Consider the following 15,885-nt stretch of genomic DNA (forward strand, 5'->3'; position numbering starts at 1 on the left):
TCTGAGAGAGAGAGAGAGAGGATTGAGTTCTGCAGTTTTACAGTTCAGCAGCAGCTTGGACTGCAACATTTGGAAGACAGGTTGTGTGCGCTTAGTTCAGCCTAGTCAAAGCCCTTGTGGTTCATGCAAGAGGAGAGGACTGGCTGTCTAATGTTTCACTTGGAATAAGAGAAACAAGAAGGAACTCTGTGGTGACCTGAAGGTAAGAGGTTATCATCTGGAAAATCCTGGTGGGCAAGCTTCTTTGGCAAGGCGCTGAAGTGGCTGGTTACAAGTAATCAATTGTGGGTGTCCAGTGAACAACAAATCTGTCTCTGAATACTGACGAGGATCTTCCTGAATGGTAACCATTTACCTTTCAAACACCAAAGCCTGGTGAGCTTCATAAATGTTAAATTCTGTGCACAGTATAAGAATTGCCTGTAACCAGTAAACTTGGAGGAATGAGGAGTGAGATTAGACTGTGAATCAAATAACTTTTCTGAACTTACACATACACACATTACATACACATGCGCTTTGAATTAGAAGAGGGTTAAGTTAGGTTAGTTAATAGTGCTAAGATAAGGTTTTATCCTGTTTTCATGTTTAAAGATGATTAAAAGCATCGGGTAACCATTTGTCTTGGTGAATATGTATTGCTGCTGGGTTTTGGGGTCCTCTGGGCTCATAACTGTATTCACCATTAGCCCTGGACTTAGCCTTCAATTTTGACCTTTTAAAATGCATCACCTCACACTTATCTGGATTGAACCCCATCTGGCACTTTTCCACCCAACTCTGCATATTGGGTTGAATAAAGGAAGGCGATGTGTCAGCATACAGGAGGGACATTGAAAACTTGGCTGAATGGTGTACCAACAACAACCTCCCAATCAATGTCACCAAAGCTAAGGAGCTGGTTGTTGACTTCACTTAGGGGACATCAATACCCCAAAGTGTAAATCCCTCCAAAAGGTAGTGGACAGCCCAGGACATCAAGGTAAAACTCTCCCTACTATTGAGAACATCTACTGGGAATTCTGTTGTTGGAGAGCAGTAGCAATCATCAAGGATCCACACCACTCAGCACACACATTGTTCTTGTTGCTATCACAAGGAAAGAGGTGCAGGTGCCACAAGACTCGCACCATCAGGTTCAGAAACAGAGGCCACCCACAGACTCAATAACAAACTTAAATCAGGGACTCATTTAAGGACTCTTGTGCACTTTTATTGATTTTATTTTAATTTCTCTCTATTTTGCATAGTTTGTTTACAGTTGCTTTTTAAAAAAAGACGTGAAGTTTTTTTTTGCACTACCAATAAGTGGTAATTCTGCTTCACCCACCTGGAAAAAAAAATCTCAAGGTTGTATATAGGTACTCTGAGAATAAATCTGATATTGTCTATATTTTTTGGAACCTATGACAACCTTTAGCATTATCCACAAATCCTCCAAACTTTGTGTCATCTTCCATATCTTCATCTAAGTCATTTATATATATAAAATGATACAGAGTAGGGAACCCAGAGCTCTGTGGAACTCCACAAGTCATTGACTTTCAGGCAGAATATTTTCCTTCCACTACTACACTCTGCTTTCTATATGCAAGCCAATTTTTAATCCATACAGCCAGGTTTCCATGAATCCCCTGCTTCATGACTTTCTGAAAAGGTCTTTCATGGGGGACCTTGTCAAATGCCTTACCAGAATCCATATAGACCACATCTACCACCCTACCTTCATCAATTTATTTTGTTACCTCATTAAAGAAACCCTCAATTAAGCTTGTGAGGCACGATCTTCCCTGCATAAAGCCATGCTATCCCCGAGTAGACTGTATTTCTTCAATTGCTCATAAATCCTGTCCTTAAGAATCCTTTCCAATAGTTTGCACACTATTTTTTTTTAAATTTTTTATTTTTCACACCATAAATCACATTAGCCATGATATACACTTTTTCTTTTTCACACATATACAGTTAGTTTGCACACTATTGATGTAAGGCTCTACAATTCCCAGGATTCTCCTGATTAAATTTTAAACAAGGGGACCACCTTTGCCATTCTCCAATCCTTTAGAACCTCCCCTATGACTGAGGACACAAGGATCATAGTCAATGCCCCAGATATCTCATCATGGGTTCTTCATCTACAAGTCATCAACAGCTGTAGTCTGTGTGGGCCCTTCATGGCAACCAGGAATATATTGCATCTGGTCCCAGGGACTTATCAATCTTAATATTTTTTCCAGAAGATCCAATATTTTTTCTTCCTTAATCTCAATATAGCACACATAGGCCTGTTCTATTCTGACCTCACACTGATTAAGATCCTTTTCGTTGTCATTTACTTTTACATCCATGACACAAGGTTTAGAGCAATGGTACTCAATCATTTTCTTTCCACTCACATACCACTTTAAGTAATCCCTATGCCATTGGTGCTCTGCGATTAGTAAGGGATTGCTTAAGGTGGTATGTGAGTAGGAAGGGAAGGTTGAGAATCACTGTTCTAGACCCAACTTTTAGAGAAATATGTTGCATGAATAAAATTGTCATTGGTCCATCTCCTCATGAAACCATGCCCATAACGAGTCAATTAAGTATGATTAAAACAGTGGTTTTCATAATTCTTCTTTCCACCCACATACCACCTTAAGCAATCCCTTACTAATCACAGAGCCGCTATGGTATAGGGAATACTTAAAGTGATATGTGAGTGGAAAGAAAAAGGTTGAAAACCACTGGCTTAGAGCATAGTTGAGGGGAAATATTTTTACCTGAAGTCACAGTTTGGAACTCAATGTCAAAAAAGGGCAGTTGAGACAGAAAGCCTCATTCTTGTGCACTTGAAGTCCCACAGGCGAAGAGCTGGTGAACGAGATCATGTTAACAGACAGGATAGGACAAGTAAATCCAGAGATGTACTTCAAAGCATAGGAGAAGAATAGACATAAATTCAAACCAATAAGAAGTTCATCTAGGATGGATGTCAAGATGTCCTTCACACAAGGTGGAATCACAGCACAGATGCAATACATAAACATGCCAAAGAAATTCAGCAAGAAATGCAGCAACCATAGGATGTAAAGAGCAGTTGAAGTTTTGGGCCTAAACTCTGTGTATTGCACTCAACCCCAGCATCTGCAGATTTTCTCATTTAAGATCACAAAACAGAATTTGATTTTAAAATTTACTATGATTTTTTTTAACCAGTTTCAAAACATTTGTGAGCCATTGATGTGGGCAGCATGTTGTCTGAAATGACATTTTTCCTGACTGCATTTTGGCTGCAGTAAGAATTTTGGTGCATTTGTTCATGGTTCAAAAGCTGCTTTTATTGTAAGGTAATAATACATTAAATGTCATATACATTATAAAGTTCAACTTTAGTTGCCATAAGGCATATAAAGAATCACCATGAGCTCCTATTGCCACAAACAATAGGAGGAAGAGAATGAAGAGAGTTCCTTCAGAGACTGAGTGTCTGTGGATTTGCCTCCAACCCTCCAGTAGTCTCTACAGCTGCACCGACTCCAGTTCAAACCATTGGAAACCCACACTCCAGATTAAAACATCCGATACAATCAGGAAACCTTTAGTACCAGAGATCCTTGGGTAGCATTTCTTGTCATCAGCACCTTCTCAAACCCTGGTTCTGATACCGATGAGCCAGTCTCCAGCAGCCGCAGCCTGAATGGGTTCTTCATCCATTGAGACTTGTGGTGGCCTGCTGCCGTGATCACCATCCTGTAGAGTCATCTCTGATATTTCTCCTTCACAAAAGCGTGGGTAAGGGGGGTGAAATATCAGGGCTCAGAGCTGCTGCCCCCCCAGGATCTGCAACTTCTCATGCTACACTACCCAACTACGCACTGCCATCTTTGACACAGACAACATAGTTGCAGGATTTTAAAAAAAATACCATTAGCTTCTTTAACAGGCCATTTAAAACCTTTATGGAATCAATGAACTTTGCACCAGGCAGTAGGACCCTGTGGAGCAGTACTGTCACTGTTCCGCAAGCTCCCACACCAACGGCAACACTGCTGTTACAGCATCTCTGGCAACATTGACTTCTTTTGAGTGATGTGTATGACAATAAACTCATTATATTTATTATTGACAAGCATCATACCAATGACTACATTTCAAAAGCTATTGATTTGTCTCTAAGCTGAGAAATGTTTCAAATACCTTAAAAGAAGCTGTAAAAGTGCAAAAACATCAAAACACTGAAGGTGGAGTAAGGGGCAGACCACATGGATGTAATCCGCTAGTCGAACTGTTCTGACTGATCTAACGCTATTATTCGCTTTTGGTCAACATCCCTTAAAAAATTGGGGAATCTACACCAACCCATGCACTTTGACATCATCTGTAAATTTATCACCTCTGTTCAATCAGCTCTTAGCAAGCACTGTGTTGGTTTACACAATGATGTTCCTTACCTTACATACTCTCATTGTTGCTGGGATGAGAGGTGTCACCTCTATTTCCCTCTATTACCCACACATCTGCCTTGGCACCCTTAGCTCCCACACACAAGGACAAGATTCCCCTTTCTTCATCTACCACCTCACCTGCCTCTGCATTCAATACACCATCCGTTGCAATTTCTGCCACCTACTTCGTGATCACACCACCAGACACACCTTCACTTTTCTTCCACTCTCCACCTTCCCCAGATACTCTTTTCTGTGACTCCATCGATCACTCCTCCCCTCACACTAATTGCCCCTTGCCACATAAACCTATCACTGCAGGAGGTACTTCACTTGTTCCCACACATCCTCTACACCACCATTCGGGGCCCCAAACTGTCCTTCCAAGTAAAGCAACATTTCACTTGTAAATGTGCATTTGGTGCTCTCATTGTGGTCTCTACATCAGAGAGACTGAGCACAGACTGGGAGATTGCTTCATTGAGCACCTAGGCTCTGACTACCCCAATATATAGGATCTCCCAGTGGCCACCCATTTCAATTCTTCACCCCATTCCCTTGCCGACATGTCTGTCCATAATCTCATAAACTGCCAGGCTGAGACCGTCCATCAATTGAAGAAGCAACACCCTTATATTCCATCTGGACACCCTCCAACCTAATGGCAAAAAAAATCACCTTCTCTGGTTTTCATTAGCCATCTTCCCTTGTGTCTCTTTTGCTCTATCCCTGTTTCTCTCCCATTTTCCCTGTCTCTTTCCCCCACAAATCTGCTTCCACAAAGCCATAACACCCCCTCCTCCAGTCAATTCTCACCTTTCCTCTCTCTTGCCCTATCATCCACATCTTATTAACATCTTTGGTTTATACTCCTCTCCCTGTGCTTTTATCACCCTTCTCCCCAGCCTTTTAATTCAGGTGCCTGCCTGCTTTTACTCAAGAAGGGCTCAGACCTGAAAAGTTGATTATATTCATCTTTACCCCCTCATTCGATCCAATTTCACCCCCTCGGAATGCCTTGTCGTCCACTCTCTCCAATCAATTTGAACCTCACCATCAAACCTGCAGACAAGGGTGGCACTGTTGTGGTTTGGCACACTGACTATCTGGCTGATGTCAACTCAGACACCTCCTCTTACCCTTCAAAAACCCACCAAAACTCAAACCACTGTATCACACATAATATCTCTGAACTCATCACTTCTAGTCACCTCCCTGCATAGCCTCCAACCTTATTGTTTCCAAAACCCATACCACAAATTTCTACCTCCCATCCAAGATCCAAACGCCCAATTATCCCGGCAGATCTATTGTGTCTGCGTGCTCCTCCCCCACTGATCTGGTCTCTGCTTATTTTGAGTCTTTTGTCCCCCCTGGTCCCCCCTGGTCCAGTCCCTCCCCACCTACATCCAGGACACTTCACACACCCTCCTTCACTTCAACAACTTCCAGTTACCTGAACTCAATCACCTCATGTTTAAAACTTCATCCCCCATACTGAAGGCCTCATAGCCCTTTAGTTTTTTTTTCTCTGGACAATTTAATCAACTAGTCATCCTCTACCACCACCCTCTTCTGGCTGGCTGGACTTGTCCTCACCCTCAATAAATTCTACTTTGACTCATCCCACTTTCCCCAGGTAAGAGGTAGCCACGGGTTTCTGCATGGGCCCAGCTATATCTGCTTTTTTGTTAGGTATGAGAAAGATGATACGTTTATATCATCAACACTTTTAAACCTTAAACATGCTAACTAATACCAAATCATTAGTAATTAAAAAGAAAGGCAGCTCAAACTATAAAGATCCACATTTAACTTTCCAAGTTCAGTAACATGAAAACTATAACATATTTGATTAATATAAAAGTTACCAGACCTAAAGTAGACTATGCATATATACTCCATTTCAAAGTTGCCTGCATTTTCCCAGTTATATAATAAACTACATATCATTTGCACTATTAATAAATAAATAATCAAAATAGGTAAATATTATCAACATTAATAAAGTAAAATTAATACAATCCATTTAAATCTTTAACATTACAAAATTAGCTAAATAGTTAAACTAAGTTAAAAGAAAACAAAATTATTAAATCGATTAACCCTTCAATTAATCTAAGAAATGAGCAGCCAGACTTCCCGCACTCAAAAAAACCCTTCAAAATAGAAATGAAAATCAGACACAAACTATTAGTTCATATTGAACTTGAAGGAGAATCATCCAAGACTGCGTGCTTCATTCACTGAATTCAATAATTTCTTGTGACTACTTTCCAAAATGATCTGCAGGCTACTGGGATACAACAAAACAGGTTCAAATCCTTTCTTGTAGAGCTAAGTCATGATTTCTGTGTTTTTTCCATATCTCCATAACTTCAGGGAAAAATAAATATTCAACATGTCTAATTTGTTGACCCTGGTAATTCAAATTTCTTTTCTAATGAACCTCCCAAACAGCATGATCCTTTTCTTCGTAAGAATCAAATTGGAAAATTACCAAACATGAACGATGTTCTGAGGATGGCTTCGGAACCAGAGTCTGATGTGTCCTATAAAGCTCGGGCTTGGTAGCAGAAAGCTCTCTTCCAAACACCTCCATGAGTAGATTTGAAAAGAAGTCGGTCATCTGGCCTTTGTCTGTATCTTCTTTTAAACCCAAGATCTGTCAATTCTGAAGCCTGCTGCTGCTCTCCAAATTGACCACCTTTGAGACTAACTTTGAGTTGCTAACAGACATTTCAGCGCATCGAGTTTCTAAATTACCTGTACGTTCATTAACAGACTCCAAACCAACCTCAACAGTATCCAAACACTCATCAATTGCTGAAATTGATTGTAGAACCTTTTCAAGTGTAGATTTAATTTCTCATTGACTTCCTTTTACTGTTGCAGTTATATCTCATGCTGTATCCCATGAAGGCTTTTTCAACATATATGAAACAAAGTCTGCAGTCAGAGGGGCTGTCTCTGCTTCCTTTTTAACATTAAATTGTTTTAGCACCTCTAGACACCACCAATTCAAATATCAAAGGGGCAAAGCTTAAGACACGTTGGTTAAAAATGAAAGGTGCTTGAATGAGAAAAGTTTCAAAATTGGAAGGAGCACCTAACTACTGCAACCTAAGCCATGCAATAGCCAAGAGTCTGGAGTGTGTTTATTTTAAAACAATAGAACAAATTGAGCTACCCGCCAATCCCCTGGCACCACACCTATGGCTAAGGACACTTTAAATATTTTTGACAGAGCCCCTGCAATTTCTACACAAGCCTCCCTCAAAGTCTGAAGGAATATCTTGTCAGGCCCTGAGGATTTATACACCCTTATCTGCTTTAAAGCAGCAAGCACTTCTTCCTCTTTCATCTGTATAGGTTCCATGACATTACTGCTTGTTTTCCTTACTTCCCACGACTATTTTCTGATCTTCAAGGGGACCAATTTTTCCCCTTACTATCCTTTGTCAATTAATATACTTGTAGAAATCCTTAGGATGTTCCTTCACATTGACTGCCAAAGCAACCTCATATTATTTGCCTTCCAGATTTGTTTCTTGGGTTTTTTTTTGCATTTCTTTATTTGCCTCAAGTACCTCAGTTTTTTTCCATGTTGTCTATACCTTCTCTATACTCACTCTTCTTCTGAACCAGACTGAAAATATCCCTCACAAACCAAGGTTCCCTATGCCTGCTAATCATGCCTTTAATCCTGACAGGAACATTTAAACACTCTACTCCTGAATTTTCACCTTTGAAGGTCCTCCACCTACCTCGCACACCCATGCCTGAAAATAACATACCAATCCACACATTCTACATCTTTTCTGTAATCCTCAAAATTAGTGTTTCTCCAATTTAGAATCTCAACCCAAGTCCAAGACCTATCCTTCTCCATAATTAACTTGAAATTAATAGCATTATGATCTCTGGACCCAAAATGTTTTCTTACATTTAATTCTGTCACCTGTCCTGTCTCATTCCATAAAAGAGTTTTGCATTCTCTCTAGTTGTTACCTCTATATAATAGATTTTTAAAAAATAAATCCTGAACACATTTGACAAACTTCAAGCCATCCAACCCCTTTACAGTATGGAAGTCCGAGTCAATATGTTAAAAATTAAACACCCCTACTCTCAGAACTTTATGTTTCATGCAGCTGTCTGCTATCTCTCTACTGATTTGCTCCTCCAATTCTCATTGACTATTGGGTGGTCTATAATACAATCCCATGAGTGTGGACATACCTTTCCTGTTCCTCAGCTCCACTCATATAATCTCAGTAGACAAGTCCTCTGGTCTGTCTTGCCTGAGAACAGCTGTAATATTTTCCCTAATGCCACTCCTCCCCCTTTCATCTCTTCTTCTTCCCCCAACCCCTCCCCATTCTATTGCATCTAAAGCAAAAGAAGCATGGAACATTGAGCTGTCAAGTTACATTAATGGCCATGATGTCATAACTCCATGCGCCAATCCACGGTCTAAGCTCATCTACCTTAACTACAATACTCCTTGGATTGAACTAGATGCACTTTAGAAAGTTTCCATCATGTACAACCCGTTGAATTCTAAGGGTCCATCCATTTTTCACATAATCCCTTCTCTCCTCCACTCCTCTATCTGCTCTGGTTCTTATTTCCCTGCAACTATAGTTTAACCCCCCCCCCCCCCCCCCCAAGAGCAGCACTAGCAAACCTTCCCACAAGGATATTAAACCTCCTCCAGTTCAGATGCAAACCACCCTGTCAGAACAGGTCCCACCTTCCTTAGAAGGGAGTGCAATGATCCAGAAACCTGAAGCTCTTCCTCCTGCACCATCCATGTCTTTTGCCACATGTTGTGTTGCATTTTTATCCCATTTCTAACTTCATTAGCACGTGGCAGAGGTAGCAACCTTGAGATCATAACCATGAAGGTTCTGTCCTTCAACCGACCACCTAACTCCCTGAACACTCCTTGCAGGACCACCTCACTTTTCCTACCCACATCATTGGTCTCTCTATGGGCCATGATATCTGGCTGCTCACTCTCTCTCCGCAGAATTCTATGACTTCAATCTGATGGATATCTCAGACCTTGGCACCAGGGAGGCAACATACCATCCAGAATACTCTTTTCCACAGAACCTCTTATCTGTCCCCATAAATATGAATCCCCATATCACTACAGATTTCCTCTTCTCCTTCCTGCCTAGTTACAGGACGAGAGACCTGATCGGCATGGCTTGACCCTAGTAGGTTATCCCCCAAATGTATTCAAAAGGGCATACGTTATTGAGGGGAATGGCCACAGGGGGGCCCTATACTGCCTGCCTGAACCCTTTCCCTCTCCTGACTGTCACCCATCTACCTTCCTCCTACATCCTAGGTGCAATAGTGTCCCTGTCATTCCTGGCTATCCCCCTCTCTGCCTCCCAAATGATCAAGAATTAATCCAAGTCCAGGTCTAACTCCTTAGCTTGGCTTGTCAGGAGCTGCAACTGGATGCACTTCTCTTCCCCTGCCTTGGCTGCCATTCCCAGTGTGTTTTATAACAGAGTTTAAAAATGATATCTAAAAACTGACCTTACTTGTGCCTACCTGCTGAATCCTTTTTGTTCCTTGAATAGCATGTCCCTTTCTTAAATCAACTCCTACTATCCCTTGCCTCTCACCTGATCTTACCAAAGCCCATTGAGCCAAAGCCTTACCACTCTGACAATAACCACTCCATCTGCTACAGTCTTTCACATTTACAGTCATATTCAGGTTTTTCCTTCAATCAGCTTCTAGCTTACCCCCTTTTTAAATTCTAACTGCTGTTGCTCCTCAGGTCACCCGACCTCTCGCTCCAGTCAGCTTCTTCCTCCAATGTTCTCATCTCTGTCGTATCTGAACCCAGGATGAGGACTTCCATGCAAGATCATCAGAGATGTCCTCCTTCTTCAAACAACATGGCTTTCATCTACCACAATCAACTTGGCACTCATCCTCATATCCTCCATTACCTGCACATTTTCCATGGCCACCTCCATCCCTATGTACAACAAAGACTGGATTCTTCTTGTCCTCACCTACTATCCCACCAGTCTCCGAAACCAACACACCCTTCTCTGCATTTCCACCACCTGCTATGTGATCCCACCACTCGACATATATTGCCCTCTCCTCCCCCTCCACCTTCTGCAGGGACCATTCCCTCCATGACTCCCTTGTCCACTCCTCCCTCTCCACCAATCGTCTCCTTGAGAACCTACTCCTGTGACTGCAGGAGATGCTCCACTTGCGCCCATACCTTCTCCCTCAGCACCATTCGGGGTCCAAAACAGTACTTCTCAGTTCTGTCCACCGTAATAGTATGGACCTCCCAGTGGCCAACCATTTCAATTCTCAATGTCTGTCCATGGTCTCATGCACTCCCAGACTGAGACCACCCACAAATTGGAGGAACAAAACCTCATTTTCTGACTGTGCACCCTCCAACTAGATGGCATTAATATCGAGCACTGGCTTTCAATAAACCCACCCTGCCCCCTACCCTTCTTCCCCTGTCAACATTCCCTACCTCTGCCTCTCTATTCTGTCTCCTTTCACACAGATTCTTACCTTGTCCCTTATCCTATCTAATTAACACCTTTTCTTGGTCTGAATTCTCCCCCATTGTTTGAATTCTGAGACTTTCTCAGATTTCCTCCTTCTGGCTTACTCTGCTTGAAGAAGGGCTCAGGCTCAAAATGTCAGCAAAATATCTTTGTCTCCATAGACACAGGAACGACAAAGTTCCTCCAGCATTTCGGTGTGTTTTTCCTCCTCTAATTGTTTACCTTCAATCCTGACACTGATAATCCATTTGTTGTCTCCCATTCTCTGCATTTTAAAATGTTTTTAATTTTTAAAAATTTAGCTATACTGCAAAGTAACAGCCCATATCAGCCCACGAGTCTGTGCTGTCCAATTTACCCCCAATTAACCTACACCCTGGTACGTTATTTTTTTCAACGGTGGGATGAAACCGGAACCCCCAGAGAAAACCCATGCAGACATGGAGAGAACAGACAGAGTGAGATTTGAACCCCATCTGGTCCTGATTGCTGCCACGTTAATCTTGATCATTTTCCCAATTCTGATCATTCCACAGTTGTATCTTTCCAAATTTGCTGAATGCCCTGCTAATGAAGTTTTTTTTTAATTATGGAGAGTTTACATAAACCTAAAGAAGGTTTTGTGCTCCTTATGAAAACAGAAAATGCTCGAAATATTTGGCAGATCAGACAGTACCTAAGGATAGAAAAAATAAGGATAAACCAGATCAATACTATTTGTTATTGGATGTGTGTTGTACTTACTGGAGGTGGAAATGTGGGATCTTGATTTGTGTAAATGTTTGATAGATATGGTAGTGTGAATAAGGTTATTTTCACCTTATTTTGCCATTTTGACATTTATTTTGATCTATTCCTCTGGTTACCATCTTTCTTCCAATAGAATTGATATTTTCCATGCTTTCTCTATAAAATAACTTATATTGACTGATGAGCAGGTTTCATTTGGCTACATGGAGTACACTGTACTTTGAAATGACTATGTTATTGGATTTTTATAGGTTTCTTCAAAGCTGGATATTCGAACCTCTGAAAGCAACAAAAAAAACCTCTGAAAAAATTAGAAATCTGGAATAAAATTGAAAAAAAAAAGATGGAATACCTCAGTAAGCCACTCAGTACTATGGAGAGATAAACACACAAGAAAAAAAGATTCCAGGCGATTGACTTTTACATTTATAGAAGCAATGATATCCATTAAACATTTTAGAAATTATAATGCATACAAATGTAGCTTCATCTTAAATGAAACTTTATAAAGTCTTTTCAGTAAGCTCACTCTGCTTCGAGTAACAGGAGGCAGAATATTCCAGAGGTTAATGCATTCTGATGCATTAAAAAAAACCATTCGTATTTATTTCCATGCTTGAATTAAATATTACATTTAACTCTGGAGTGCTTTGGTGTTAATAGGGCTAAATAAATTAGATTGTTTGATGGATGAAGAGACTTTATTAGGTAATGGATCAGAAAACCAGAAGAAGCAATTTGCATGCCTGAGTAATTTTGCAGAATGAAATGGATGGAAGCCAAACAGAAAGCAAATGTCTCTGAAACTGAAACTGCAAAGCTTCTCATTAATGAATGTTACAATGGAAGAGCGAACATTTCTATCAAATGAGAAGGAGAGAAAATCTATTTGTGGAATTCTCTGTCATTTTTGTCTTTAAGATTGTTATTCTACAGTCAGACAATAACAGAGTCTAACAGAACAGAAGAAAACAGTTCACTTTGTCAGTCTTTTGTGACTGAAATGTGGTGTCACATCCTAATCGTTTTCCACATAAACCTGCAAATTATTTCACTACAAGAATATATCCAATTTACTTTTGAAGATTCCTTTGGAATCTAATTTCACTCTTCCATTTAAATTTAAATTTTAAGTTTCAATTTAAATTTTAAATACAGACATTTAGCATGGTAATAGGCCCAATTGCATTGAATTGGCCGACAATCCCGTACATTTTGAAGGGTGGAAAGAAACCAAAGCACCTAGAAGAAATCCACGCAGACACAGGGAGAACGTATAAATGCCTTACACTCAGTGCCGGATTTGAACCTCATCATGGGCACTTTAACAGAATTGCGCTAACGACTAATGCTAATCGTACTGCCAATTTGGATGGTGTTTTCCAAGTTTTAATAATGATCTTTTTGATTTTCTTTTTCTTAATTCCCATCTTGACCCTTTTGAGATTTTTTTTAAAAATCCATTACCTCTGATTAGTAACTCGCTTCCTGCAGTAGAGGATCTCTGACTTTCCATATTGAAACGCTTCATGATATTGAATTCCTTTATTAGGTTTTCACTTGATTCTTCTGAAAAGAAAACCACCCTGGATTTTCAACTCTCTCTACTGAACCTGGTTTTTATCTATGCTATTCATGTATTTAACCTTCCTGTCTCATTTCAAGCCTTTGACACATGAATGTGAATGGGTGGTTGAAGGATACTGCTGATTGGGCAAGGGAGCCTCTTTCCAAAGAGTCTTTGCATTGTAAATAGATATATTTTAAAGGAGATAAATTGTGGCATTTTTTGTAGTGTAGGTCACATGCAAATATTTCAAAACAGATCTCATTTAACATACTGGAGCTCTGCTCAAGCTAGACATTTCGGCTCCAAGAGCTTTTGCAAAAGCTTTGGGGAGTGCCAATAGATACTTCACTAATGGATTGTTGTTTTGAAAAGCAACAGATGAAAGAACTCAGAAGATAAGGTTCAGAGCCACAGGCTGTCTGAGTGCAGCTTGTTGTTCTAAGAGGGTAATGTGGTTTTGGAAGCAGAAAGAATCAAACAGGTTTTCTCTGGGAGTGAGAGAGAGATAGGGAACTCAATTCAGTAACAGCAGCTGGGACTGGAACAGGACAAGCTGCCAAGCTTATGGAATAAACCCATTTTGAAGATGGGTTGTGAGTGCTTAGTTCAGCCTGGTCAAAGCCCTTGGCATCCATACAAGAGGAGAGGACTGGCTGCTTAATGTTTCATTGAAACAAGAGAAACAAAAAGGAACTCTATAGTGACCTAAAAGAGAGAGGTCATCATCTGGAAAACACTAATGGGGATAGTTTATTTGGCAAGACACTGATGTGGCTGATTAGAAGGGATCAGTTTGTGTCCAGCAACCAACAAATCTCTCTCTGAAAACCAACAAGAACCTTCCTGAATGGTAACCATTACAAGCATCAAAGCCTGGTGAACTTCATCCATGCTAAATTCTGTGCACAGTATAAGAATTGCTTGCAACCAGTGAACTTGGAGGAATGAAAAGTGAGATTGGACTGTGAATCAAAGAACTTTTCTGAATTTACACACAAATTACATACATATTAATGAAGTTCAACAGGCTTTGGTGGTTGAAAGGTAAGTGGTTACCATTCAGGAAGGTTTTTGTTGGTTTTCAGAGAGAGATTTGTTAGTCGCTGGACACAAACTGATCCCTTCTAATTAGCCATTTCAGTGTCTTCCAAAGCTTGCCCCATCAGGGTTCTCCAGATGATAACCTCTTTCTTTCAGGTCACCACAGAGTTCCTTTTTGTTTCTCTTATTTCAAGTGAAACATTAGGCAGCCAGTTCTCTCCTCTTGTATGAAATACAAGGGCTTTGACCAGGCTGAACTAAGCACTTACAACCCATCTTCCAAATGGGGTTTTCCATAACTAGCTTGCCAGCTTGTCCTGTTCCAGTCCCAGCTGCTGCTGTAGACAGTAAAACTGCAGAACTGATTTGTTTTCTTTGTTTTCTCTCTCTCTGTGTCTTTCTGTTTGTCTGTCTCTCTCTTTCTCAGAGAGAAAACCTGTTTTTTTTTCTCTTTGCTTGCAAAACCACATGATCCTGTTAGAACAGCAAGTTCCACTTCAGACAACCTGTGGCTCAGATGAGTTCTTTCATTTGTTGCTTTTTTATGAACAACAAACTATTGGTCAAGTCTCCATAGACACTCTCCAAAGCTTTTTCAAAAGATCTTGGCACCAGAATGTCTAGCATGAGCAAAGCTCTAGTATTTTAAATAAGATCTTTTTTAAAGTGTTTGTATGTGACCTTCACTAAAAGAAAATCTACCACAATTTATCTCCAAAAACATATCTATAATCTGTCACATTGGGTTTTGGGTCCTCTGGCTCATAACATTTTGTGGGCTTGTCTTTTCGGATTGAAAAATTGGAGTTTTAGGATCTTACCCTTTTGGAGTTTTTTGTTAATTGGTTTACCAAACTAATTTAAAATGCGTGTGTGTGTTTGTGGAAAACAGTAGCAGTGGATGTTGATACCTTTTTGTCACAAACATCACCTGTAGAGCTGCAAAGCAAGAAAAAAGCGGAATTGATGGTTATTTCTAAGGCATTAAAGCTGATTGAAGTCAAATATTGGATGAGGAAAATACAAATACAGAGGATTATAGTGAAATATGATATAGGTGAAGGAAAATTTGTTGAGAAAGACAGAAAATTCTCAGGAGGATGGGTCTTTTGAGTTGCAATTGGAGTTGGAGAAATTGGATGTGTAAGAAGAAAGAGGGAAACAGAACTTTGAGTTGCAGAAACAACAAAATGAGGCAAAGGAAGCTTAAAAAGAGGAAATATGAGTTAGACATAACTGAAAAACAGAGGGAGGGTGATAAAAGACAAATTAGAGAATTAAAAATTGAGATGGAGGGAGGTAAGAGAATTGAGGCTGTTACTCCTGGGGAGAGGTTTTTGGCTAATAGAGAGGTAAATCTAGTTTTTCCTTTTGGTGAGAGAGACATAGATATATATTTTCTGATTTTTGAAAAGGTTGTTGAGAGCTTGAGATGGCCAAAAGTAAAATGGCCTCTTATGCTCCCAAGTGTGTTGAAGGGAAAAGCACAAATTGCATCCTCTTACTTGATTGCAGAGCA

Source organism: Narcine bancroftii, chromosome 2 (assembly GCF_036971445.1).
Source record: "Narcine bancroftii isolate sNarBan1 chromosome 2, sNarBan1.hap1, whole genome shotgun sequence".
Lineage (NCBI taxonomy): Eukaryota > Metazoa > Chordata > Chondrichthyes > Torpediniformes > Narcinidae > Narcine > Narcine bancroftii.